The sequence below is a fragment of the Aphelocoma coerulescens genome, chromosome 4 (assembly GCF_041296385.1).
Source record: "Aphelocoma coerulescens isolate FSJ_1873_10779 chromosome 4, UR_Acoe_1.0, whole genome shotgun sequence".
In the NCBI taxonomy this organism is placed as follows: Eukaryota; Metazoa; Chordata; class Aves; order Passeriformes; family Corvidae; genus Aphelocoma; species Aphelocoma coerulescens.
Genome location: NC_091017.1, coordinates 60918440 through 60944574, shown reverse-complemented (window position 1 = coordinate 60944574; position 26135 = coordinate 60918440). Strand labels below are relative to the sequence as shown.

The 26135-nt window shown below is 43.0% G+C and overlaps 1 protein-coding gene across 1 annotated transcript in view; it reads right to left on the bottom strand.

The window, feature by feature from the left end:
• LGI2 (leucine rich repeat LGI family member 2) overlaps nucleotides 1–18343 on the bottom strand; it is a 40105-nt gene extending 21762 nt beyond the window's left edge. Inside the window, exons 1-2 of the mRNA XM_069014326.1 lie at nucleotides 18260–18343; nucleotides 17515–17574 (exon numbers count right to left, since the gene is read on the bottom strand). The gene's annotated coding sequence lies outside the window, so the exon portion shown is untranslated. The remainder of the gene's footprint in view (nucleotides 1–17514; nucleotides 17575–18259) is intronic.
• Between the last annotated feature and the right edge of the window lie 7792 nt (nucleotides 18344–26135).

The window sequence follows — 26135 nt, the reverse complement described above, 5'->3', positions numbered from 1 at the left end:
TGCAGAGAGATGTGGGTAGGACTAGAGGGCTGGGCAGTCACCAAGCACATGGAATTTAACAAGAGCAAGTGACAGATTCTCCTCCTGGGACAGGTGACCTTGGTTATCCACACAAATCAGAGGATGAGAGCTTGGAGAACAGCCCTGTGGAAAGAGAGCTGAGGATCCTGGTCAGTGAAAACTTGGACACGAGTCAGCCCCCAGGAGGGCCAAGCGTGTCCTGGGGTGCATCAGGCACAGCATCGCCAGCCAGGCAACAGAGGGGATTGTCCCACTCTGCTCTGCACTGGGGCGGCCTCACCTCGAGTGCTGGGGGCACCACAATGTAAGAAAGGATATAAAGCTATGAGATTGTGTCCAGAGGAGGGCAACCAGGATGGTGAAAGATCTTGAGGGCAAGACTTAATGAGGAGGGGCTGTGGTTGCTGGGTTTGTTTGGGTTTGAGAAGGTTGAGGGGTGATCTGAGTGGGGCTAACGACTTCCTCAAGGTGTCAGCAAAGGGGCAGATGCTGATCTCTCTCTGGTGACGAGTGATAGGACACAAGGAAACGAAATGAGACTGCATCAAGGGAAGTTCAGGCTGGCTGTTAGGAAAAGGGTGTTAACTGAGAGGGTGGTCAATCACTTCTCCCTGGGAAAGCTGTCATGGCTCCAAGCCTGGCAGAGTTCAAGGAACATCTATCTGGATGTCACTTAGTTGTATGGTTTTAGGTAGCCCTGTGAGAAACAGGGAGTTGGACTTGGTGATCCTTACAGGTTCCTTCCAACCTGAGTTATTCTATGATTCTGTGAAAAAGAAAAGACACAATTTCCCAAAACAGCGACCAAGTCATGAACCAGACAAGACATTTGTCCATGAAGTGTGACTGTCGTGGCCATCCAGGAATGCCACTTTGGGAAGCCTTTGATACATTTACCCTTGATACATTGATACATTCTGTCAGGAAACACGGCTTCAGGGTTCAGTATTGCTAAAAGGTTTTAAATGTCTACAAATGCTATATTGGTACGTAAAGCACCTTCTCTAAAAGATACAAAGCCAGAACCCCAATTCCACAACTCAGTTCTTCAACTTTCACTCATGCTAAGCTGTTTCCTGCAGACATCTAAAAATCCCAGAACATTTCGAAATCGAAAACTATTTACCTGCTGGCACTGACCTCAATTAATTTTGCAGACAAGGTGTCTTCTGATTTAACTGATCTAAATGCAATTTATTTGGTATCCCTTCTACATCCCCATGTAAGAGGAAGCAGGATTTTCTCCTGCTGTCCCCATCTGGGATGTTCTGTGCAGCCTCATCTGCAGCTTCCCTGCTGCACTCAGTGAGGGGCTGCCAGGCAGAGACCACCCTTGCTGGAGGTCTTGAAAGTGTCAAGGGGGCTTCCTCGTGAGTCAGAGGAGGATGAGGTGGAATGGGAGGCAGGTGCAGCAGGGCCAGGGTACTGCACAGGAAGGCACCAGTGTGAAGAGTGAGGGCTTTATCAGAGGCTGAGGAGACAGCCTGGAGTGCTGTCAGGACAGAGCAGACGGTCCTGTCCTGCTGAAATTAAAAACGAGTGATTGTTTTGGAAAATTCACTTGACAGAAAACAGGTATTTGAGGGGTTAAAAATAAAAATATGCATATAGATAAGCACATATAAATTTCCTTAAAAGAACATTAAAAAATTTCTTGGTTTAAAAAGTGATGCCTACTTTATCCATGCCGTAGTATAAAAATGCAGTGGCATAAAAATGAAATCTCTCTTTTCTGAGAAGAAAATAGAAAATTGAATTTGATGTTGAAATAGAATATCAAAGAATGAGAAATAATACCAGAAGGTGCATTTTGCTGCTTTCCTTCAAATTCCAGCTCATAGGCTCAGGTGACTTTTTATGTAGACTTGCAGGTGCATCAATTCAAGTCATGCCACAGATAAATGCAGTCAGCTGCCTATGAAAGATTTTGCTATTCAATACCCATAGATAAAATGGCATTTCAGATGGGAACACAAGCAAAGAAGAACTCAGACAGCATGTCAGTGGGCATGATATAAAAACATGAGCAGAGAGGAGAAGTGCAAAGGCTGTGCAGTGCCTTTAAACAGTCATCGTAACCAAGAGCGCAGGGGAAGGCGGGGATCCCCTGGGACGCAGAGTGTACCCCAGTGCAGACCTGTACAATGGTGCACGGAATCTTCCAAGTGGATGTTAGGTGGAAAATATTCTGATTCCCATGTGAGCATGACTGAGACATCTCAACACCTTGATGTATGACATTATCACTGTCGTTTCTTCTAACACAACAGCTCTTTCTCTTTTCCAAAAGTTTGGTTATTTATCTTGAATTGCAAAGAGAAAAGAAATCAGAAGAGCTTTTAGGAGCACATAAATATTAAAATAAATATCTTGATGTGAAAGTTTTCAGCTTTGTTTCTTCAGGATCAGGAAGGCATTTCTCACACATTCTCATTTTCTCTTCTCAGTCCCTTTTTCACAAATCCCTGCTTTATGGATTAAGTATTAACATAGAGGCTTTGACTGTATTTTTTCCTGTAATTCGGCAGAAGTGGACAGTTGTAGACAGAAGGCTGCTGATCAGGTCACTGCATACGAAATGAAAGCATGGAAGGAAAGAGCACTTAAACCTTTTGTCTGAGAAAATTTAATTTCTAGGATAATTTGCAAATAAAAATGATTTTTGTTGGATCACAACACACCACCTCTTCAAAGAAATTTGAAAAAAATTGTGGATGGGAGTAAAGTATGTCAGTGGAAGTGTTCCCACTATGAGGACTCTTAATTGCTTGTGACCCTGCTGTGGAAGAAGGTATGGGAAAATTAATGCTCTGAGCAATATTCATCTTGCTGAGTGTTTTCCTTTCTTTCCTCACTCATGGTTGATGTGACCTTTTTGGACTCCAACTGCTAGAGGAGATGTTCTGCAACATGCAGAGCACGTTATTATTATCTTGAATTTTCTCCAGCTCTCAGACCAAATGTTTAGTCTGCTTGGTCAGGATTAAATGTCCTTTGCTCTTGACTTCTGAAGATTCCTGGTCCAGATTGCACACCTGGTATGTTACTGCAGTTTTCCTTTAAAGAAGCACAGAAGCAATTTACTTTGCTGAAATGTAGGCTTTAATAAAAAGTGTTTAAAAAAATATTCTCAGAAATCAAACAAAAATCCAGGTTGCCAAATCCTACTTTGGGAGAGCTAGCATGTCCTCTGCAGTGACACGGTGCTCCCCAGCCCTGGTCTCTTACACCAGAGGTGTGCTGTGTGCCCTGTGTGGTGAAAGTGATTATTCACATTACACCAGAAAAAGAGGACTTGCTCACATGTACTGTCCTTGCTTTCATGTTTTTTTAAAGGCCCCTAAGCCAGATTCACAGTGGCTCCAAATCCCCAGATTTGGAAAGGAATCACTGTGGAAAGAGGAACAGGCAGAACAAGTTGGTGTGCTCCAGAGATTTTCACACATAGCCTCACCTACAGTCCTACCCTACAATGAGACTTCTTGAGATGAGTTAATAATAATAATATATTAGCACCACTGAAGGAATAAAAACTTAATAAACATGACATCCCACACACTTTCCTTTTTCCTTTACTTGTGAGAGACCAAGGGAGTTGCAAGCTGTTCCTTGAAGAGCAAAATTAATGGAGTCTGACCCTAACTCTGTGTACCCACATCCCCATGCACCTTCCCTCCCTGCATCTTCACCACCTAAGGATCTGCACTTCCTTGCTATGCCAGTTTCAGTGACCTCATGCAATGGTTGCCCTCCTTCCAACTGTGCCCCATCGCTGCGCCTGTCAGGTGGACAAGAAATTGGAAGTAGCTCCAGCTGGCACAATACTCTGGGTGTGCCAAGCCCAGCTGCTGCCAGGTGCTGGTACTGCAAAGGCTGAGCAGAGGGAGAGGCAGATGAATGCTCCTTGCCTGCCCCTCATCTCTTCTTCCCACTGGCTCCCTGAGTGGAAGCTCAGGATCTCCATGTCCTCCATCCTTCTCTCCAAACTGGTTCAAACTCAGTGAGTTCAAAGTTATCAAAGGGTCCTGGCAAACAGGCACAAATACAAATAGGGGAAGTAAGAAAAATTTTTTTAGGACATCAGGCAAAAAAAAAAACCCCATAGAAAGGATGACAATTCTATGAGAAAAAGGGATTTTTATATTTGTGGAATGGCTGCATTTCACTATTTTGCTATGTGAAATTTAATATGAAATTGGACCACTGAACTTCCCAGAAAATCAACAAGAGATTTTAATTTTTCTCTTTCCACCTTAAACTAAAGAAGAAAATATTTCTAATTTAGACTTGCAAATGAAAGTAAAATGCATCCTTTATATTCTTAAGGACAGAAAGACTATGGTATTGGCTACAGAAAAAGTGGTCCACTTCTGGGTGAATTACGTCCTTTGAATTCAGTGAAACAGAATTACTGTATTTTTTTTCCAAGTTTGGACAAAGCTCAGATAACCTGCAGCCCCTCAAAAACATAGGCACATGAAAATAAGTCCTTAGATACCCCATAATTTCAGATAACCGACCAAGACAGGGAGACCCCAGGAAGAGGAAAGCAGGCTTTGTGGGAATCATGGCAAAGGACTATTAAACAGAAGGCTAGATTTTGCCTTGTATATATCTGTTTATGGACAAATTGTACTGTCAGGTAATAAATTCTATCAACTGCCATTTGATCAACTGCAGTTCCTTGACCATTTCACCCCAATTCCACTTATTGATTTCATGTGCACTGAACTACTTCCAACCTTGCCATTCAAACCAGGATTGCTGGGTAAAGTGCCCTTACAGAACAGACAGTCACTACTACTAAACAGATAAAAACTGTTTTGGAAGAGGACAAACCCTCTGCAGTCCCAATTTCCCTGAAAATGACCCCATATTGGCTTCTGCACATTTGAGATGAACCTTAAGATAATGTCCATCAAATGACAGACACTGGAGATTTTAAACAGCAGTCAGACTTAATCTGACACAGCTTTAGTGATGCTAAAAAGTGCTACGATATTTTCTGCATTTTAGGAAAGTCAAACCTCATATCAGCAAATGAGGACAGGCAGAACCATCTAAGAGAACCCAAAGAGATGCAGAACAGCTTGGGTGTATTGACATCATACCACTTGGTGCCATTTTTGCTCAGTTTTTCTCTTCTTCCTCCTAATTTCTTTGTGGTTTCAATGCGTTGTGCAGCCTGGGCATATTGAATGCTGCTGGGAAGTGCGAAGAGACAGTGCTGATGAAAGGGTATGGGGGCCTAGTCAAACTCTGCCTATTCCTGTCTCTTCCATGTCCTACTCCATTTCCACCATAGTATTTATACTCTGGAATGCTTGTCTAGATTTGTGCTCCCTTGTCAGCTCTTTCCTCATAAGGCAACTACCTGAAGGTGGGTTGATCCTCACTGGATGCTCTCCCACTTGTCTTGCCAGCATGAAGAGCATCAGGATAGAAGGAGGCCCTCTCTTGCTGCTTATACTCATTTCCACGTGAGAGTCCCTCCCTTCGTTTTCTGTTATGCCAGTCCCACAAAAATCATGTGTGGTAACCTCTGTGCTACAGGGGGGAAGCAGTATTTTCACTAAGTATGTTCTGTGTTTAATGATGTTACATTATATTAGAATATTTTATATTTATAAAATATATTTCTATTTTACTACAACATACAACCTGATCCAGTGCGCTGAAAAGCCTATCCCAATATACCACAGCAAAGAATGCAGGTTTAAAACCCCAGGTATTAAGTAGATGAAAATCAAGGTATGGAGACCTTTAACTTAAAATAATCATAACATCATTAACCACCTTGGCAAATTATGTCACTGACTACAATTTGATTTAAGCAAAAATGGCCAAGTGCATCTGTATTACATTTGTCAATCAGTTCAACAAGACTCATTTAAATTGCTTTGAGACACTCCAAACACTCCTGGATAAGAAGATCTGGCGTATTCATGTGTGTATTTTAGCAATTAAAGAAGTGGCACACGCATGGGAAGTGCTGAGGACCTCAGTGCTTACACTGCCATTCTCCTCTCAAGGCAACAGGAAGTCCTCCCTCAAGCTTTGAGTGAGAAAAAGATAAAACTGACTTGGATGATGACTTCAGGTGTGTAATTCTGAGTGCACTTTTCCACCCCTCCTCTGCCCGTGGCTAATTATCCAATGTGGGGAAAGCTTCCTGATGTTTTCCAAAGTCTTGTGAAAACAGTTCATGTTTTTCACCCAAAATGTTCCTGACAAAATTTGAATCTTTACTCTTGGTTCTGCTAGGAGGTCCCCTCCCCAGCAAAGTGAACCTGTTGTCTTGATTCACCCCACTGCCAAAATGCATCAAGAGCGTAGAGAGTGGGAGGAGGAGGACACCAGCAGAGGATGAGGATTGAGTCAGGAATCTCAAGAGAACTTGGCCCATAGGTGTCCCTGGGACCTGATGGGCTGCATCCAAGGTTGCTCACTCTCTTGGCTGCTGCCCTTATGAGGTCATTCTCTGTCACCTTTAAGAGTTCTCTGGGAGAAGGAGAGGTCCCTAAGATGTGGAGAAGGGAAAATTTTGCACCCGTCTTCAGGAAAGACCAAAAGCAGAACCTGGGGAACACAAGCCAGTTAGCCTAACTTCGGTCATTGGTAAAATCATGGAGTTCTCCAGCAACACTTTTCTTCAACAGATAGTAATTACCTGAACATTAGCAAGGCTTTCGACACTGTCTCCTGTGATATTCTTGCATCCAAGTGAGTCTGGATGGATGGGCAACTGGTGTCTAAAAGCTGGGCTAAATGAACCATCCTATACCTGGAGACCAGTAACAAGCGGAGTGCAGGAGGCACGTGTCCTGGGACCTGTCCGGTTTCACATCCTCATCAATGACACCATGAGTGCACTCTCATCAAGGTTACACCAAATGGGTGCACCATTCCGTAAATGGGAGGGCAGGTCTGCCATCCAGAGGGACCCGGACACACTGAAGGAATGGGCCAGCAGGAATCTCCTGAAATTCAACACAGATGAAAGCCACATTATGCACTTGGGAAGGAGCAATCCCTCATAGGGACACAACTGATGCCCAGCTGGTTGGGAAGCAGCTCTGCCAAGATGGACCTGGGGATGTCAGTGAGTACAAGCTGGGCATGATCCGGCAGTGTGCCCTGGCAGCAAATGTGGCCAGGGGTTACCAGGGCTGTATTAATGAGTGTGTGGCAGGAGGCCAAGGGAGTAGCCCCTTTACCCATCAGTAGTGAGACTATGTTTGCAGTCCTGTGCCCAGTTTTGATCCTTTCAAATAAAAGGAAGAGGATGATGAGATGGGGTGAGTTCAGCAAGAGCCTACAGGCTGGTTGGAGCCTGGAGTGCTTACCATTCCCTGAGGGCATGCTGAGGAAACTGGGCTTGTCCAGCCTGGAGAAGAGATGGCTTTGGAGGCACCCAGCAGCAGCCACCCAGCATCTGTGGAGAGACCATCAAGGAGAGAGGGCCAGGCTTTTAGCCCACAGAGACACATGGTAGGAGAATGAGAGACAAGAGATGATGAAGCAAGAGAGGTTCAGATTGGATATGTGGAGAAAGATTTTCCCCATGAGGACAATCAAGCAGTGGGGCAGCTGCTCTGAGAGGCTGTGCAGTCTCCATCCTCATGGGTTTCAAGAAACAGCTGTATCAACTCTTGAGAAATCTGATCTGACCTCAGAGCTGGCCCTGCTCTGAGCCAAGGTTGGACCAGTGATCTCCTGAGGTTGCTTTCAACGTGAATCATCCTGTGATCACATAAGTCTGTGGTAATGGAGCCTTGTTTATAGACGCCATAAACAAGGTTTCTGGTTGGAGGTGGTATCACTGAGAATAAGAAATGCAATTTTGAGGTTTTTTGCTTCCCTATATTTAAATTGTCATTAAAAATGATGGATTACTTCAGGGCTTTTTTTTTGCATCACCCAGATATATTCATTTATACGCACATCCATATATATAGAAACAGAGATTGTCTGTGCATTTTCCTCTGTGTACTTATCCACTAAATGCATGTTTTATAATCCTCAGTGTTTTGCAAGGCTACAGGGTAATCTGCTTCATTCAGTAGTTACTCTTGCTCAGGAAATGCACAACAGCCACAAATGCTCCACAGCTTGGTTGCTGGGTAAACTGTAGCTCATTTGTATTCAGCACGCTGTATAAAAGTGATAAGAAGCCAAATACTCCTAGGAAACAGCACAAATGAAATACAGCACGCAGGAGGCAAAGTATTTATAGAAACAAAATATCAGCATTTTCCACACATTTACACAAAGCAATTTCAGTCTTTTCATAGGAAAAAAAAGAACATCTCTAGCACTCATTTACTCATTTCCCTGCAGTCATATATTTTGGCCAAAAAGCACTGACTACATGGAAAACCTTCAGGTCATAGCAAATTAAAGATCAATGACAACCTAAAATAGATGCTGTCATATTTTCACTCCTAACATGTCTTTGCAATAAGAGCATTGTTTTAGCAAGTAAATAATGTGACATTTCTGCTTGAATGGGATTTTAGCATTGTGGATGAACCCTGTCCGTGGATCCCCAGCCTGCTATGAGAGAAGGAATTATATCTATGTTTAACTCCTTGGGACCTCTGTATTGATTCACTGAAGCCCATTAAGTGCAAGAGGCTGCCCCTTGGAAAAGCATCTGCCCACATCTCCCTTCGTGTGCACTTTTCAGCCATGGGTTCTGTTTGGGGTGGTGAAGCCTTGCTGTGTCGAGGTGTGATGCCCACTGCAGCCCATGGGACAAGCCCCTGGGACAAGCAGGGCTAAAATGTTTCAGCTGTGCTCAAGGGAAGAGAGGGAAGGACTTAGCCCACTCATGTCAAACTGCCTACACTGGCAGAGGAAGAAGCAGGTCAGGTCAGGCCCCCATTGCCCACCAGTGCCTGTGTTGCTGCACAACTCCCTCAAGCCACTGAGCACAGCACCTGTGCCACTGCCTCTGGCACCCAGCTGACAGAGCAACTTGTCCTCTGTCTTTGAGCAAATAGGTAAGAACAGAGAACTGGTTTTAAAGTGTAGGTAATTGATTCTTGAGACTAGCAGTGATGTTTTGAGACTCTGATTGTTATGTGTCATCAGCCCTCCTGTCTCTCATATAGTCTTACGAGCACCATTATCCCTATGCAATAGCTCTTATGAAGTCTTGTTTAGTCATTCCACAGTAAGGTTATAGGATAGGTAACAATTTTTGCATTAAGCTTAGAGAATAAGTACCTATGCAACTAATTCCAAGCATTATTTCCATTTGGCTAAGATATGAGCGAAGCTTGGGAGACACCATCAGCTGTACCATCTGTTAAGTTCCCTTGGCTTTAATGATTTCCTGTTTGTGGATTTTGGGGGTAGGGATTAGGAAATGCATGGAAAATATATGATAAAATCCCATCTAAAGTGTAAATTTATCTTTTATTGATCTTCCATTGTTGGAGTTTTCATTAGGAACACTGAGAAACAGGAAAAACAAGTGAAAATGCTGGAACTGTCTAGTACAAAGCAAAGAAATAAAACAGTGGAAAAAAGCATCTGAACTTGGAAAGAGCAGAAAGACCTAAAAATGTCTTTTTGTTTCCATAGCATACAACTGAGTCAAAAATATTTTAGACAGAGATTGTCTTATCTATTAGCAGAAAAGACACTAAATTTAATGGTACTAAGTAATCATTTGCACATCTCTATTTTAGCCTTTGTTCTCCTCAGTCTTTACCAACATTAAATAAGCAACTAAACACGTAGTGGTCAGTACAGGCCAGTGATTCATAAACAGAAGAGCAAGGCTTGGACAGCACTGGAGGCTGTGCAGCAGGAGCCACAAGGTGCTGTTGGAGGCTCATAGTTCAACAAAGTATTTCCTGGAATCTGTATTTGTCTATACCTACGCCCACAATGTCTGCAGGTAAAATGAAGACATTTACAAAATGTATTCCTGCAGAACAGGTTTCTTGCTCTACACCAGACTGCAAATCTTCAAATCTGTTCCTACCTGGCAGAGGAGTGACAATATGTACCAGTTCTAGACAAGCCTGAAAAAGTGGAATAAACTGGGGGGAAAAAGGATGGAGTTAGAAAATGTTTAAAAAGCTGATCCTGGAGCAGCTGCAAAGCACCAAATCTAAAATTCTTCCTGGCCAAAAATGTGGAGGCTTTGCAAGTTATTCTGTTTAGGAGAAATTGATGCTGTGCTGTTTCTAACAAAATTTCTGAGCCCTTTTCCTTTGGGCATTGGAGGGATTAAGAAAACAAAGATAGTTTCTCTGCTTCTAGCAAGCCTCTTTCAGGCAGCCTATTTCCAAACCTGACTTTCTGGTCTTTCTCTTGGGATCACACTTATTTAGGGTAGGTCTGGCTTTCTGCTCAGCTCTATGTTTTCTCTTACGTCTATAGTCAAGGGTCAGAAAAGTTCCTCTTCACAGATGATTCAGTGTCTTCAGTGAATTTAGTTTTGTCATACATTGTATCTGGTGCTGATACTAAGTGAAAGATGTTTGCTTCATCATTTTCTGTAACACAGCTAGATTAGTACGAAACCTATCAGAGACCTAGATGAATATTCATGCCCAGGACATTTGTTTCACCCTTCAAGACGCTTACTGATTTACTAACATCTTTAAAATTAATGTGTATGCTCCATTATGTTTTGGATCATGTGGCTAAACTTATCCGGTTTCTCCAGAGCTGTAACAAGGATGTCAATGCTTCCTAGTGTGTACCCAAACAATATCTCTTTTCCTCATATCAGATTTCTATTTCCCATGCTAGGATCCTTTTTATTTTTCAATACTCATAAATCATATTCATGCAACAAAACAATTCATTTTATTGTGGAGTGTCCTACAGGGTCAGCAAGATCTTATCTAGAGCAATGCACACATGTTAAAAGCTGCAGTTTAGGAGTTGTACTTTTCAGTTAAACTAAAAAAGACAGGCTGGGAAAGTAAGGTAATACCTCTCTGTATAGGGTGTAGGTGCAGAGCACTGAAATGTCAGTAATGTATCAGATGGACCTTGGAGGGCACCCTCCTTCCCACAGGTAGGAGGACGGATCAGTAACAGCAACTAATTCAGGGTAGACTGGAGGGAAAAAAAGAAAATCCTACTTAGAGATGTGAGGTTGGTGATAGAGGCATCCCTTCTTGTGCCTTGTCTGAAGTCAAACAGGCTGCATAGCTTGGGAATTTGGGTGTCATCTACAGAACATGGTTTTCAGTAGTGAGGTGGCTGCCTGTCAAACACTTTGGTTGTTGTCCAGCTCTGGTGGATCCTAAGTTCAAAAGGTGCCCATGTCCAAAACTGCCCAAAACTTAGGGTTCCAGATCAGGCATGCTTAAATTCAAAGGTGATGCAGAAATGGAACATTTATTTGCCTCTTGCCCCATGAAAGCCTTGATCCACTATATTTTCTTAAAGCACCTTAACAAGGAATCGAGACCTTCACAAAATGCAGTTCCAGCCACTATTTTTAAAATATCATGATATGCACCATGTTCCACCCTCACACAATGCTTTTCTGATCATCATTCAACAAGGAAATGACAAATCTATTCTCAGTATAGCCCCAGAGGATTCTCTAAGCCTTGAGGGAAGAGTCTTACCCTGAGGCTTAGACTCTCCTCCTCTCTGGAGCAGGAGGATATGTACTTCATCCTTCCAGGTGTGACAAACAGAAAAAAAAAAAATTCCCTCAACATTCATTAAGATGAGCAGAAGGAAAAAATAGCTTGACAACTTTTGGCCTCATAAGTTGGGAGGTAAAGTGCAGTGTTTCAAGGATGCCACTGCTCTCCAAATGTATGGCATATGTTCCCCAGCTGAGGCCCAGCCTGGGACCTTCTATGGTTGTGTACACCTCCAAGGGAAGTGCTCCAGCCCTTTGGACATGTTAGAGGGCTCAGAGTGATGCCATGATGATTTTTTGCCTTTTCTTTTATACCCCTGTTATACCTTCTTACAACTTCTGTATTCTTAGTGCTTTTTTGCCTACAGTCTTGGACTTGTTTGTTCAGCTAGGAGACTAAACATTTTAGAAGCTTCATAGTTAGGGGATGAGTGTGCCCCAGACCCCAAGGTCCTCTCCAGAACACATTCTGTAACCTAAGATAGAACCATCCAGGGGAAGGTTCCTTGGGGAGGGGGGCTCATTCGAGCCTCTCATTGATAGATACGCTAATTAGTAAGACCTGTAATGTTATACCCAATCTTTTGGGGGTGTGCGTTGTGGTGTGCATTGAGGTGCATTTGACCTGGACGTGTGCACCTAAGGATTCTTTAAATAAATACCAAGGTAAAATCCCTTTTCCCCTTCTAACCGTGTTTGACTCTTGATTTTAAGACCAGGAAAAGACATCAAGAGTATCTATACCTCTAAGGTCAGAAGGACTTTTGGCAGCTTCCTCGTATATACTGTAGGGGCTCCTACATTGGATGACATTCAAAGGGGTCAGAGAGCACAGCATTGCATGAAAGACTTGGGGGTGGTGGTTTATTACAGCTGGTGATGGGGTCAGTAGCTCTGACCCAGGAAGGGGTGACCTGTCTGGGGAGATGGTCCTGAAAGGAATCGCCCTCCTGAGGCCTGGTGTCTTCCCTCAGCTGCTGGCAGAGGGGCCCTTGCAGAGGCTGTCAGCTCTTTAGTGATTGTCAGCTCGTGATTCCAGCTCAGCTCTGCAGGGCAGCCTCCAGGCCAGACCAGACCAGAGAGAGACGAGAGGCTTGTGTGGCTGGTTCCACACGGAAGGAGCTTTATTGTTGGTCCCCTCCGGCGAAGGGGAAAGCCAGGGACGAGAGCTCTCTCACCACAGGGGCAGAGGGCTTGCTTTTATAGGGATACAGGGGTTGGGTGAAGGCCAATGGGTTACAAAGGATCTGCATAGGGTCTCCTAAAGGATTGTGGGTCTGTCTTTTCTCGCCGTGACCAAAGAAGTGGTTGCCTTTCCAGGGAGTCCTGCTGGGCGATTGCAAAATCTCTTATCTCAGCAGAGATCCCTCCAGGGTAGGGGCTGGGCATATCCCACAGTGGTTGATGAAAATCTAAACACGAGCCAGCAATGTGCGCAGTTGCAGGCCAGAAATCCAAGAGAATCCTGGTCTGTACCAAAAGGAGAGTGGCAGCAGGCCAAAGGAGGTGATTCTCCCCCTCCACTCTGCCCTTGTGAGACCCCACCTGAAGTACTGTGTAGAGTTCTGGTGTTCCCAACATAAGGAGGACATGGAACTGCTGGAGCAAGTCCAGAGGAGGACCATGGAGTTGGTAAGAGGACTGGAGCACTCCCCTATGAAGACAGGCTGTGAAAGTTTGGGCTGTCCACCTTGGAGAAGAGAAGGCTGTGTGGAGACCTCATAACAACCTCCCAATATCTGAATGGGCCTGCAGGGAAGCTGGGGAGCGTCTTTTCATCAGGAGCTGTACTGATAGGAAAAGGAGTAATGGGCACAAATTGAAAAAGGGGAAATTTAGGTTAGAGATTAGGAAGAAATTCTTCACTGTGAGGGTGGTGAGACACTGGAACAGGTTGCCCAGGGAGGTTGTGGGTGTCCCTGTCCTGTCAGTGTGCAAGGCCAGGTTGCATAAGACCTTGAGCAACTTGGTCTAGTGGGAGATATCCCTGCCCCTTGCAGGGGCTTGGGATTAGATGGCCCATTCTAACCCCTTAACAGTCTATGATTCTAAAATTCTGTCATCTGAGGTACTCATGTCTTCTTTTTTTTTTCCTGGCAATTGGGAATCAAGCCTCTGGGGAAGCAACCTCTTACCAAAAGGGTTCTGGCCTAGACATACCCTGTAAGAGAAATCAAGAGGAAGCCAAGAGACATGGACAGACCATACTGTACTGCAGGGGTGCTGGAATTGGCAGCTTTCCTCCTCTTACAGGGTATACCCTGCTCCAGACCCAGGCTGTCAGAAGCACCCCAGTCAGCATTTGCTTAGAGTTAAGTCTACTGATTTTTATAGGCAGCACTGGAAAAAACAGTCTCACCAAAGCTGTTACAAATGGAAACATGCACCCTGAGTATCACAGCTATGAGAGGAGGTGTCTCCGATGTGGAGGCTTGACTCATGGGGTCCCACTGGTCCAGCTGTCACTGGCATGTCCGAGCTCCTGCACAGAGCTCAGGACAACATAAAGTGCAATGCTGACAGCTGGAGGGTGACGAGCCTGGCTCTCCCCATCAGTGCAAATCTAACGTCATGACTTCCATCAGGAGAATCATCACTACGACAACTGCAAGCTGGAGTTACGGGATATTGCCCTGAACCAGTCACTGAAAACAGAATACACTATCAGTTTGAATTCTGAATCAACGAGCAAAAAGAATATCCTTGCTTAAGATAAAAGACTGATATCACCAGAGCTATTCTACACCATTTGACGGATTTTGCTTTATATTTATATGACCTTTTCCTTTCTTTAAATTTTTGCTTCTGCATTCAAAAGCAGAATTTTATAAAAGTTCTATTAAAGATGACTTTTGAGTGAAAATGATTCATTTGTTTTGGAGCACTGTTAAGACCCATTTTCAGAAAGAATGGAAAAATACAGTCATGATAAAAGAACTTTGAATGAAGACAAAGGTAAGCTCTTTGGGAGTGAGGCCAAAGCTCTGGGTATGGGAATCATGTCCCCAGAAGTTCCTGCTTGACAGCTGGCTGCAAAAGACTGGAGCATGGGGAACAACCAAACAGTAGTGTGCAGGAGCAACTAAAGGTCATAGCAGCGAAGAAGGAATATGAAAATTTGAAATCAATCTGTTGGGAATCGTGTATTTAGCAACAAAAGGCTTTGAGAAAGATCTGTCAGGAAGATGAGGCATGCAGGAGAATTTGCTTGAGAGACAAACCGGAAGAATCTCGCATTGCATTTGGAAAGAGTAGCACTACCTATTGGTGACCATTTTGGGTGGCAGGATGCTGGCATATTCCCAGCCACACTTTTGCAGATAAAGGAGGAATGGTGTTTGTTTTTATAATGGACACTTGTAATATTTATAAAGATAGGAATCTTAGTTGCACTTCTTGTGGCATAGTTCATGTCAATTCTCAATAATGCCCTAAGTACTCAAAAAATACATAGGTTTGAGCTTAACAAGACATTATTACGCCAGCATTGTATCTGCCCTCATTTCAATTAAAATAAGAGAAAATCCACTTAAAATAAGAGAAAAACCTTCCCCATGTGTCTCACACTTACCAGTATTTAAAAACACAAGCAAAATACTCCATATGCACTAACAAGCAGCAGAGTGGAAAAGACTACAAGATAAAATATCTGTAATATAGAATTTGGTGCCTTCTCTCCAAAGCATCTAATCAATCAAAGTGTATTTTGCTCTGCATATTTGCCTATTATATTTGCTGACCTGTGTGAGTAAAGTTTACAAATATTGACAGTCTTGTGCTTTTTGGGAAAGAAGGTTTCAAGTAAGAAGCCATCCATCATAGCATCAGTGCTCTTTGGCATTGCTTAGAAATAAACAAGGACTTCTTGGATTGTTCTGGGGGCCCTCAGTTACCACATATCATTGCTATAGGAGTGGTTACTGGATCGTCAGCCACAGTAAAGGGGTTTATATCCTGGCACATGTGGCTTAGACATGGTGCAATTAATTTGTCTATTCCCTGTATCCATCTTCTTTTATTTGCCTTTTTTTGGGTGTTTGTTTGGGTTTGTTGTTTGGCTGGTTTGTTCTCTTATTGCTAGCCTGTTAGCTAGAGACCTCCACTCACAGGAACCAGACCTGTGCTCCATTCAGACAGCTTAAACACTAGTGGGAAAAGCATATGTGGAGAGGCTTGATTAAGGTCCATCAGGAGCTGCAGTTGATGCCCAGGCTGATACCAAGTACAAGCCAGAGCCTCAGATTTCCCAGAAGTTCATTTGCTGTTTGTCAGCAGCTTGTGGGATCAGGCCACGTCCCTGCAAGCTCTATTAACATATAATAGGATGTGTTCAATGGTGTTCCCAAGGAGCATTGCTTTATCTCTTGCCTTAGTTATCTTTCACTCATTTAACAGCTGGTTAAGTGACAGATACAGGCAAGAGGGAGCAATTCTGCGGGGACCTGGCTGTGCTCAGCCCAGCTGCGTGGCACCGATCAGCGACCTGCCGCTGCTCCTGCCCTCGCAGCGACACAGGCTGCCTGCCCTGAGACAGAGGCCACAGCTCACGTCTCTGTCTACTGCAGCTGCATATTGCTTAGAAGGAAAAGCAGCTAAATGTTTCCCTGTTTGACATTTCTGAATGCAGTTGTTACTTAATCAACTATTATGTTATATAACTACAATATGATTATGTATAAAGCTATAATATAAACTAATATAACTCAATTATTATCTGGATTTTGCAAAAAACTTGGAAAGGTATTTATATACTGAAAGTGTTCTTGGAAGATGTGAAATCTCAAGGGAAATTTTGTGTAGGTGTGGATGAACTGTGGCTTAGGTGACCAGGATTTATGGCACCTATATTTTAATGATTCAAACTACTCTCTCAGTAGGCTTTTTAAAAAAATACATCTTAGAAATGACCAGTTTGGATAATTTTTCCCTTTGTTGAGACTTTGCAGTAAAATTGAAAGCAGAGCTCAGCAACAACCTAAGTTTGGACAAAAATTATAAACTCTTTCAAAAACAACCCAAATCTCTGTGTATAGATGCAGCATATGATGCTTCTGTTCTGCACTCTGTGTGTTAAAATTAACACATCTATCCTGAGATAGAACCAGAAAGAGAATGAATGCTTCAAACTAACTGGTAACACTGAAATTTTTCCTGACAAAAAAAATCTTATTTTAGACACTTTGTTTTCTGGAAAGCTGCAAGTAACAACTTAAAAAACAATAATGTTTTATAATGTGGGTAAGTTATTTGCTTAATTTTCAGCAACTTGTATTAAACTTTCCTAAAACCATAGACGTCAAAGGTAGGATTGGTAGCGTGCAAGAGGCTATGTAACTATAATTGCTATAATTGATCTATTATTTTTAATTATTTGAAGTATCTGTTGATAGTCCTGAAAACTGACATTTTCTGGCAGTGTATATTCAATGAAATGAGAGCAGCAGAAATGGTGATGGCTCAGTGTCACTTCAGTGCTCCTCCTCTCTCCCTCTGGAAGGAAATCAGAGATCTTTTCCAAACTCCTTTTACCTTAGGCCATTTGAAATTATTGAAGGAGCTACCCAGTCAAACCCATTAGCCTGCCAAGTAGGAGCTGCTGATTTTACTCCCATATACTGCCATAATGTGGTATCTTGTGGATCCTATAGCAAACATTATTCAGGCAAAAAAAGATTTATCCTTGTTTAAGTAGAAAACAGTTAAAAGTGGAACATTTGAAGCTATCTGCACTTTGACCTGCTACTTTGGGCTTCTGAGACAGAGCCAAAGGGCATAACCAGCACAGCTACATGAAAGGCAATTAGCCTTCTGAAGGGACCCTGCTGTCTTGTCCTTGTTACCTATAAAATGGGAAAGATACTTACTCAGCTCCATCTCAGAGACTGATGGAAAAATCCATGCTTTCCATTTCAGGCTTCGTAGACCTCAGGCAAAAAGAAAAGGTACATGCAAGTGTTGTACTACCAAAATCATAAAATAAAGAATGAAATTTAATTTTTAAATGAAAAATATTTATGGGGTTTTTTGTACATGCAAAGGCTTCTCTGAGACTGGCTCTCCCCTTTTTATTCCACTGTGAGTTTCTGTTGGTCTTTTTGGATGGCCTTGAACCAAGTCTCTCATGACATACGTGCTCTTAGTCTGGACCAGTGACATGATCAGGCTCCTGAGTCAGTGTTATCCCTATGCTTTCACAACACAATGCATGCACTGTCGTGTTTTACTGAGGAAATTAGGTCACCCAAGACTCACAAATTCCTAAATACAAATGCTTGTTACTGTAGAGTGAGGCAGAGAAACAGGAGCAACCACAGTCCCTGCACAGCCCTGCCACACACAGGACACAGCACCAGAATATACTTGAGCATGGGGCCACATAGCAAGACTCAAAACACAGGATTCCTGCCAAGGAAACCTGTTTCTCTCCAGCCAGCATAGGGGTGAAGGAGAGAGAAAGGAGCTATAGCACTGCCCTGTACAATGAAAATAATATCAGCACTGCAGTGTAGGAACAACAAAACTGGGGCAAACAGTGGGGAGGGGAAAGTTGAAGGCACCTTACAATTTAATAAATTCATGCCTAATCAATAAAGGAGCAAAAGCAAATACCTTGTAGGCTTGCCTACACAAAAGCCTGGAGAAAAGCCCAAAGTAAAACTAATCCCTTCACAAACCCTTACAACTCCTCTACTCCTCACTGAGTTTAAGACCCATTTAAACCGTATCCAAACAACTCCAATCAGTGCTTTGTGGACATCAGCTGCAGCCATGGCACTCACAGCCACGGTCACATTAGCCCTGGAGGCAGCACCACCTGCATCTCCTCCTCTGACAGACCCCACCTTGACTGAAGGTGGAATGCATCAGAAGGTGGGATGCAGCCGTAGAAATACAAAGTAGTAGCATGCAGAAAACCAAACCTGTAAGGTAAAAAGCAGAAGGAGAACACACAGCCACTGTGGGGAAAAAAGGCAGGGGGTGACAGCAACCTGGTAAACTGAAAAAGGAGGAGGAATCACAGAATTCAAGAATGGGTAAGGTTGGAAGGGATCACAGTGGGTCACTTGGTCCAACCTCCCTGCTCAAGCAGGGTCATCCTAGAACACATTGCACAGGATTGTGTCCAGGTGGTTCTTGAATATCTCCATGGAAGGAGTATCCACAACCTCTTTGGGAAACCTGTTCCAGCACCTGGTCACTCACACACTAAAGAAGTTCTTCCTCATGTTCAGATAGAACTTCCTGGGCATCAGTTTCTGCCGGTTGCCTCTTGTCCTGTTGCTTGGCACCACTGAGCAGAGCCTGGCTCCATCCTCCTGACACTCTCCCTTCAGATACTGATAGACATTGAGGAGGTCCCTTCTCAGCTGTGTCTTCTTGAGGCTGAACCGACCCAGCTCTCTCAGCCTGTCCTCCTAACAGAGGTGTTCCAGCCCCTTAATCATCCTCACAGCCCTCCTCTGGACCTGTTCCAGGAGCTCCATGTCTCTCTTGTGCTGAGGAGCCCAGAACTGGACACAGTGCTCCAGGTGCACCTCACCAGGGCTGAGTAGAGGGGCAGGATCACCTCCCTCAACCTGCTGGCAGCGTTCTCCCTGATGGACCCCAGGGTACCACTGGCCCTCTTGGCCACAAGGGCACTGCTGGCTCATGGACACTTGGTGTCCACCAGGTCCTTCTCTGCAGAGCTGCTTTCCAGCAGCTTGGCCCCCAGTCTGTGCTGGTGCATGGGATTATTCTTCCCCAGGTGCAGGATCCTGCATTTGCCTTTGTTGAATTTCAAATGGTTCCTTTCTGCCCGTCTCTCCAACCTGTCAAGGTCCTTCTGAAGGGCTGCACAGCACTCAGGGGTATTGGCCACTCCTCCCAGCTTTGTCTCATCCATGAACTTGCTGAGGAGGCATCTGGACCTTCATCCAAGTCACTGATGAATGAATTAAACAGTACCGGGCCCAGTATTGAACCCTGGGGGACACCACTCATGACAGGCCCCCAACTAGACCCCATGCCACTGATTACAATGCTCTGGGATCTGCTGTTCAGCCAGTTCTCAATCCATCAGGAAGGAGGAACTCTTAGAAGAGTGAGAAGATTTATCATTAAAAAAAACCCCTCTGCTATTCCCAATGTGTTTATTTTGAGAACACATTCATTGTGCATGTGCAGCTTATCTCTGTAGCTCAGAGAAGAGAATAGATCAGCTCTCTGCTGTCACCTCGACTGACAGACAGCTGTTGCTGTGGCAGAGTGACAGCTGAAAAGCCATGTGATTGATTCCAATGCCGTCTTGCTCGATTGCAGCTAACGAAAGTCTTGTGTTCGTGCCTTTATTGAAGTGATTTCTTCTAATTGTCTATTTAGCACATTAAAAAATACTGAGAGATACAGGGCAGTGCTCCAGTAGGCTGATGTTCAGGCAATGTTTTCCAGGTACAAATGAAGATTTGCTTATGCTCAACACAAAGGCTGAGGAGAAAAAAAATTAATGATGTTATCAGGTAAAGCAGGTGTTGTGGTCACACCACCAAGGTCACTAGCATTAACAAAACACTTTGAAAACAGAGCTGTGGCATGTTCCCAGCAAGGTGCTGGAGTGTGGTAGAGATAATGGACTCAGCCTCGAGGGGAAAAAATATGATGCGCTAACACTCGCTAACAGCTGTTAATGGCAGAGAATTGTGGACAGGAGAAGGATGTTTGACCCACCAGTCCTTTGGAGGAAGATGTAAACAACTGGCTTGATTCCTCACTGCCTTGCCCCTACTGTGGCCTTCTATGCTTATGCCAAGTAAATGCAGCATATACACTAAATCCTCTCAACTCAGTGAAAGAGCTGAGTTTTGCCACCACTTGCATGGCTGTAAAAATCTATGAAAACTGCAAGGTAGAGGAAAATTAGGGCCTGCAAATGCAGGAGGAGGGGTTTATGCAAGAACAAAGCAAACAGGGAGACTCAGAAATGCAATTATATAGCAACTAAATGAAAGCAGCATTTTTATCTCTGCTAAGTGGTGCCCCAGGAGTCCTGAGTCACTGCTATTGCCTTCCATGACAAAAATACATTGTTACTGCCTCTGCTTTCTGAGCCCGTGGCAGAGCCATCACATCCAGGAAAGAGAAAACACCACTCCCTTCTGGATCAGCATACTGGACAACCCAAAGCCAGCTGCACACTTCACTTCTGCCTAGCTGACACCTGCAGGAGGGCCACCGCAGGCCCTGCCTCACTTGCCAGAGCAGTGGCATTTCAGGATGTGGAGCACAAGGTATGCCATCACCTGAGCTCAAACACCCTCAGGCCTGCTCCACCCCATCAGCAAAGCCACAGGTGCCTTACAGCCTTGCTGAAGACAGCAGCAGTGTTTCACTCACCATAACTTTTAATACCTTTTAACACCTGTTAAGGGTGTAGAAGCAATAAAGAAGCATTTATACTGCCCATCTCAATCCAAAAAGAGATGGAAAGCTATTTACTTGTAAATGAGCATGTGGATCCAGAAGTCACTGGGTGAAGTCAGCACAAGACACTATGAAGAGCCCACCAAGACCTCCGCTTTCTCAGTGACAGTCACTGAGAAATATCTCCCTTCAAGAGGCCTTGGATCAATGAGGCTAAGCATTCCTAAGCATGCCTCCAGAGATGGAAAATGAATTCTGTGGGACCCAGTGAAATCATGCACTGCTAGGTCAACATGGTGTGCATCTTTTCTGAGACTTGAAGCGCTATCCTTTAGCAGATTTAGGCACAGATTCAACATTCAGCTGAAATTTTTAGAAACAAAACCAAAGAGAAAACCAGAGTGTGACAGTTTGTGCCATCTGCATGGGATATGAGCATGACTTTGAATAGCACCAGTTAAAATATTATTCAAAAAAGTTATATTCAAATCCATTTACTGATTACTAACCCTTTAACAAAAAAAAGCTAGCAGCATGTGCACTTGAACCTGCTGCCATTGTGTGCTCCAGCTGACTTCTCGCATACGAGGTTCTGCATCAGTGGGGATGGCAATTCACTGGTAGGCATCTGTCCTCCCTTCCCATCCTTTGTCTGGTGCACTAGTACAGCAGAGTCTAAAAAAAAAACCACACCCCAAATTAATCAGTGGGGTGAGGGAAGAACAGAGTACTGGAAGTGCATAGTATTAGAGAGCAAGCTACCACTGTGATGAAATCAGAGCTACATCTTGACAGTATTCTCTGGTGCTTGCTCTGTGCAGGAGGTCAAGACTTTACTATGCATATGCTGATCCTCCTGGAGACTCACTGCCTGCTCAGCTGTACAGCAAGCATTTCAGGCTACTTCTATTTTTATGAACTTCCTAGACACTTTCCTCATCTTCCATTTAAAAATGTGTTTTTACTGTATCCCAAGCCTCTCCACCAACCAAGCCATTTGCAGTTCCTCTACCACTATTGAAATAGATGCTGTATATAATCAGAAGCCAGAAGAAGACAATGAGAGTAGTAAGCAGACTTGTATTTAATTAAGAGTTTATACAGTATGTTGCAAAAATTTTTAAAAGACATTTCTCTAGAAAATAATAGACATATTATTTTCCCTCAAGAGCTACATTTCTCAATTGGACATATTGCAGACCAAATTAAGATCTTTTCCCTTCTTCAGTTCCTCAGACTCCAGAAGTTGCAGGTTTAACTCCTCAACAGTAGCTGTGTCTGCAAACTAGCTCTACTTCACATGTGCTTGGCAGCCCAATACCAAAGCAAAGCAGGAATGCTTTCCCCTGCTGGGCACTGAATTCTCCTGCAGCCAGAGCTCAGGGCTGCACCTGTGACCCGCCAGCTGCAGTGCTGCAGCAGCGCACCCTGCCCCGGTGCCTACAGAGGTGGCTCAGAAACAGTTTAGGTAAGGGACAAGAATGGCTGAAAACATTGTTTACATGAGTTTCCATAGAAAAATGAGCCTTATATATCGCAAGAGCCAAATACATATAACCAATGTAGAAAGCTTCAAAAATGTTGGAATCTTTGCTCCTTTTCCCTGTGTTTTGGCCATGTGCTCCTCTGGTACACTTCAATCACAAGAAGTTTGCCTCAGAAACAGTTTTTGGAGAAAACATATCAGTAGTGCTACGTGTTCATCTTGAATTCCCAAGTGGTGTGTTCCTACTTGGGATGCCTAAAAAAAGACCAGTAACACACACATCCCTGCTGCTGTCATAGCATGTGTACATAACCAACACCACCCTCCACACAGCAGTAGGTGTAAGATGGTAGCCTAACGTTTGCAGCCCTTTGAGAACAAGTAATAGGAAAGGTAGCACCCAGCTGAAACTGCTGTACTTTTTCTATTCACATTATGTTAAAAACCAAACAGTTATAATTTTGCTATAACTGACTCAGCCTGAATTGGAATACATGATCTAAAGGCAAATTAAATTTCACCATCCACATTAAGAAATCAATTCAGCTTCTGAACTGGATCAGCTTTGAATTTAGTTGAAATGTGGTTTGATGAAAGACTCCTGTTCAGCAGCAGATATAATTATCACACCCATCTTAATTAGATCATGAACTTGACTTTAGGATCCCCAAAGGAGTATTGAAAGCTTGGTCCAGTTACACTGAACTTGGTCCAGAACACTGAAGCTTATCCATCAAGATAAATATATTACCAATTCTTTGATACAACAGATGCTTGATGAGTAATGGAGCAAATGCCTTTTTTAACTATGGTTTTTTAAAAGGATTATTAAACTGCACTAGAGTGTATGTTGTTATCTTTGAGGGGAAAAAAGGTATAATATATGAAAAACAATTATTACAGAGCACATGGAACACAATTTTTCAAGCACTAGTTTCAGAATTAAAAACATTTGAACAAAGGTTCTCTGGGGAGAGTCACTTTGTAACCAATTCAAGGCTTTAAATAGCTATTGTTTAAAAAAATTGTCAGCTATAGAAATTGTTTTCCCTTCAGATTCCAAATCCTGTCAGACCAGGGTGATTAAAATGTTGCATTAAAAAAAGGGGGGGGAGGAAAAGGCAATCTAATCTCCCCTTATAAAAGTAAAAGCAGCAACTCAATTTTTAAAGTATCACGAACAAAAGGCTGTAGCCCATCTATCATTCACATATGGATCCATGTAATGATTCTTCAATTAGAATTATTATCTGTACAGCAGCTGAAGACTGAGAACTGCTGATACACTGCAGATGAGAACATTTGCTAGTCTCTGGGCTCCAGCCTTTCTTAAAAAATGATGATCACACAATATAGATTGCTCGGTTTATATGTGTATTAAGCTGCAATGCCAGCATTTACATTTGCAACATTACAATTTTGCTTTCTTAGGCTCAAGAGAATTTGCTGCATCTGGTAGATTTTATTTGCTTTGTATCTTAGGCAATTGTTACGAGCAAAGCACAAATAGGCAATATTATTGCTCCAAGTCCTCTGTTTTGTTGATTATCTCAGATACCACCAAAAAAAAGTAAACTAAGAGTGGGCCTGTGAGATGGGTCATTCAGTGTCAGTTCACTTGCACTATATTATCCCAGTGCTATTTTTATAAGGCACAGCCATCTGCTCCCTCATTTCTTCCACCTGTATAGATCCAGACAGTCTAAGATGCAACATCAGAGGGAAAGAAAAGCACCTTGCACAACAGTTGCAGGCCCTGTAGAGGGGGAAAGTCACTTCGGTGGTTCAGACTGCAGCAATCTGAGTGGTCCCTGCCTACCCTTGCACCCCATCCCGCTGCCAAAGGTTACTGTCTTGGTAAGCAAGTATCTGTAGCACACCCATACTGCAGCAGCACAGTGGGCATTGTGCTGGCTCTACAGCCACTACTTCTCAGCCTGGCAATGCTCAAACACACCCCAGTTTCAGTGTTTGGGAACACAGTGCATGAACAGCTGCCGAGCAGATACAGGGCAGTAACTTGGAGCAGCAGACAGGTAGCAAGAATGGTAACCTCCTAAACCTGTGTTCTGAATCCTTAGCTCTTCTGGAGTCTTCCAAGTGCTTGCCCATTCCTATTTCATGGCTGGTAATCACATGCTGTGAGCTAGATGATGGAGAAAGGTAGCTACATAAACAATAGCTGTGAGACAGCCTTACTAAATGGGCATCTCTTCTTGGTGTTTCCACTTGGATTCCTGCTCTATGAAACCTGAATATATTCTGAAGCCCAGGCAGCCTTCCCAGAAGTCTCCCTCATAATGTAGAACCTGGAGACAGCAAATTGGCTCTTAAAGATTTTTGAGCCATGTGAAAGTGTTTAGTGACATGTGTAGGTAGAGATTAGAAAAAGGGCTGCAACTTAATTAAGGAGTTTTCTACTTCACTGTACAATCTTGGAAAGATCTTCATAGAAGACAAATATTGCTAATTTATTTGTTATTTGTTTTATGCTTGATATATGTTTGATATATGCCCATGCTGTTGTCATCTTTCACAGCACTGCTTTTAGTGGGTGAGAGCTGCCACAGCCATGAAATCTCCCTGTAACTGTTATACAAAGGAAATGAAACCTCTGCTCACGGGTATTTGTTCCAGTGTTATTTCACTACTTCATTATAGACATTACTGAATAGAGAATAAGAAATTTATACTCTTACTTGAAAAATACTTTTTATCCTCTACTGAATCTCCTGTTTCAAATATGCTGTAAAGAACCATGTCTTCTCCATTTACTTGCAAGTATACTGCCATTTGAATTACTTAAAACTTCCTTACATTTATGTGACATTATAGAATGGTTCTGTCTCTAAAAAATGAATATTAATTAAAACTGAAGACATTTATGGAGATGAAACAAGCAAACAAAACTGAAAACTGGTACAAAAGCTTACCAAAGCAATATAACATGAATATTTAGTTCAAGAGCTTATACCCTATGGTGAGACACATTTCACAAAATATTTTAGATTTTCTCACTTCAGGTGGCTTCACTAAGATCTGTGAAGAACTTGAATGACAAATTAATTTTATTTTTGTTTTCAATTAAATCCATCACCTTATTTTATTTAATAAATGAAGTTTAAGAAATAAAAATCAAAACAGACTACTGAGGTCGATGAACTCTTGTTTAGAGCTTTGTTGAAATTTTCAGCTTTGATTGCAAATGGGAAACATTTCAAAGACAGAAAAAACCACAAATCGAGGAAACAGTTCGATCTGTGTTAGAAATGACTGAATTACTTGCAGCAGACAGTTTATTATGAGACAAAAAAAGGCAGAAATTTCTTCCTCTCAGAGAAGGCAACTGCTGTTTTCTTTATTCAGAATCAGGATACTACTCATCAAAATGCTTATTTTAGCTGCTATCACACATCTCCCTAAACCCTTGTAGTAATAAGGCTAACATTCACATTCTGCAACTGGTCATCTAAATCAAGAATTTATATTCATTCAGGCACCGAACAGCAGTATCAAAAACCGGGAAGAAAGGTATCACTGAGGCCTGGTGCTTTCCACTGGCTGCTCCAATATACAGAATACTGAGGCAGTAAGCTGCAG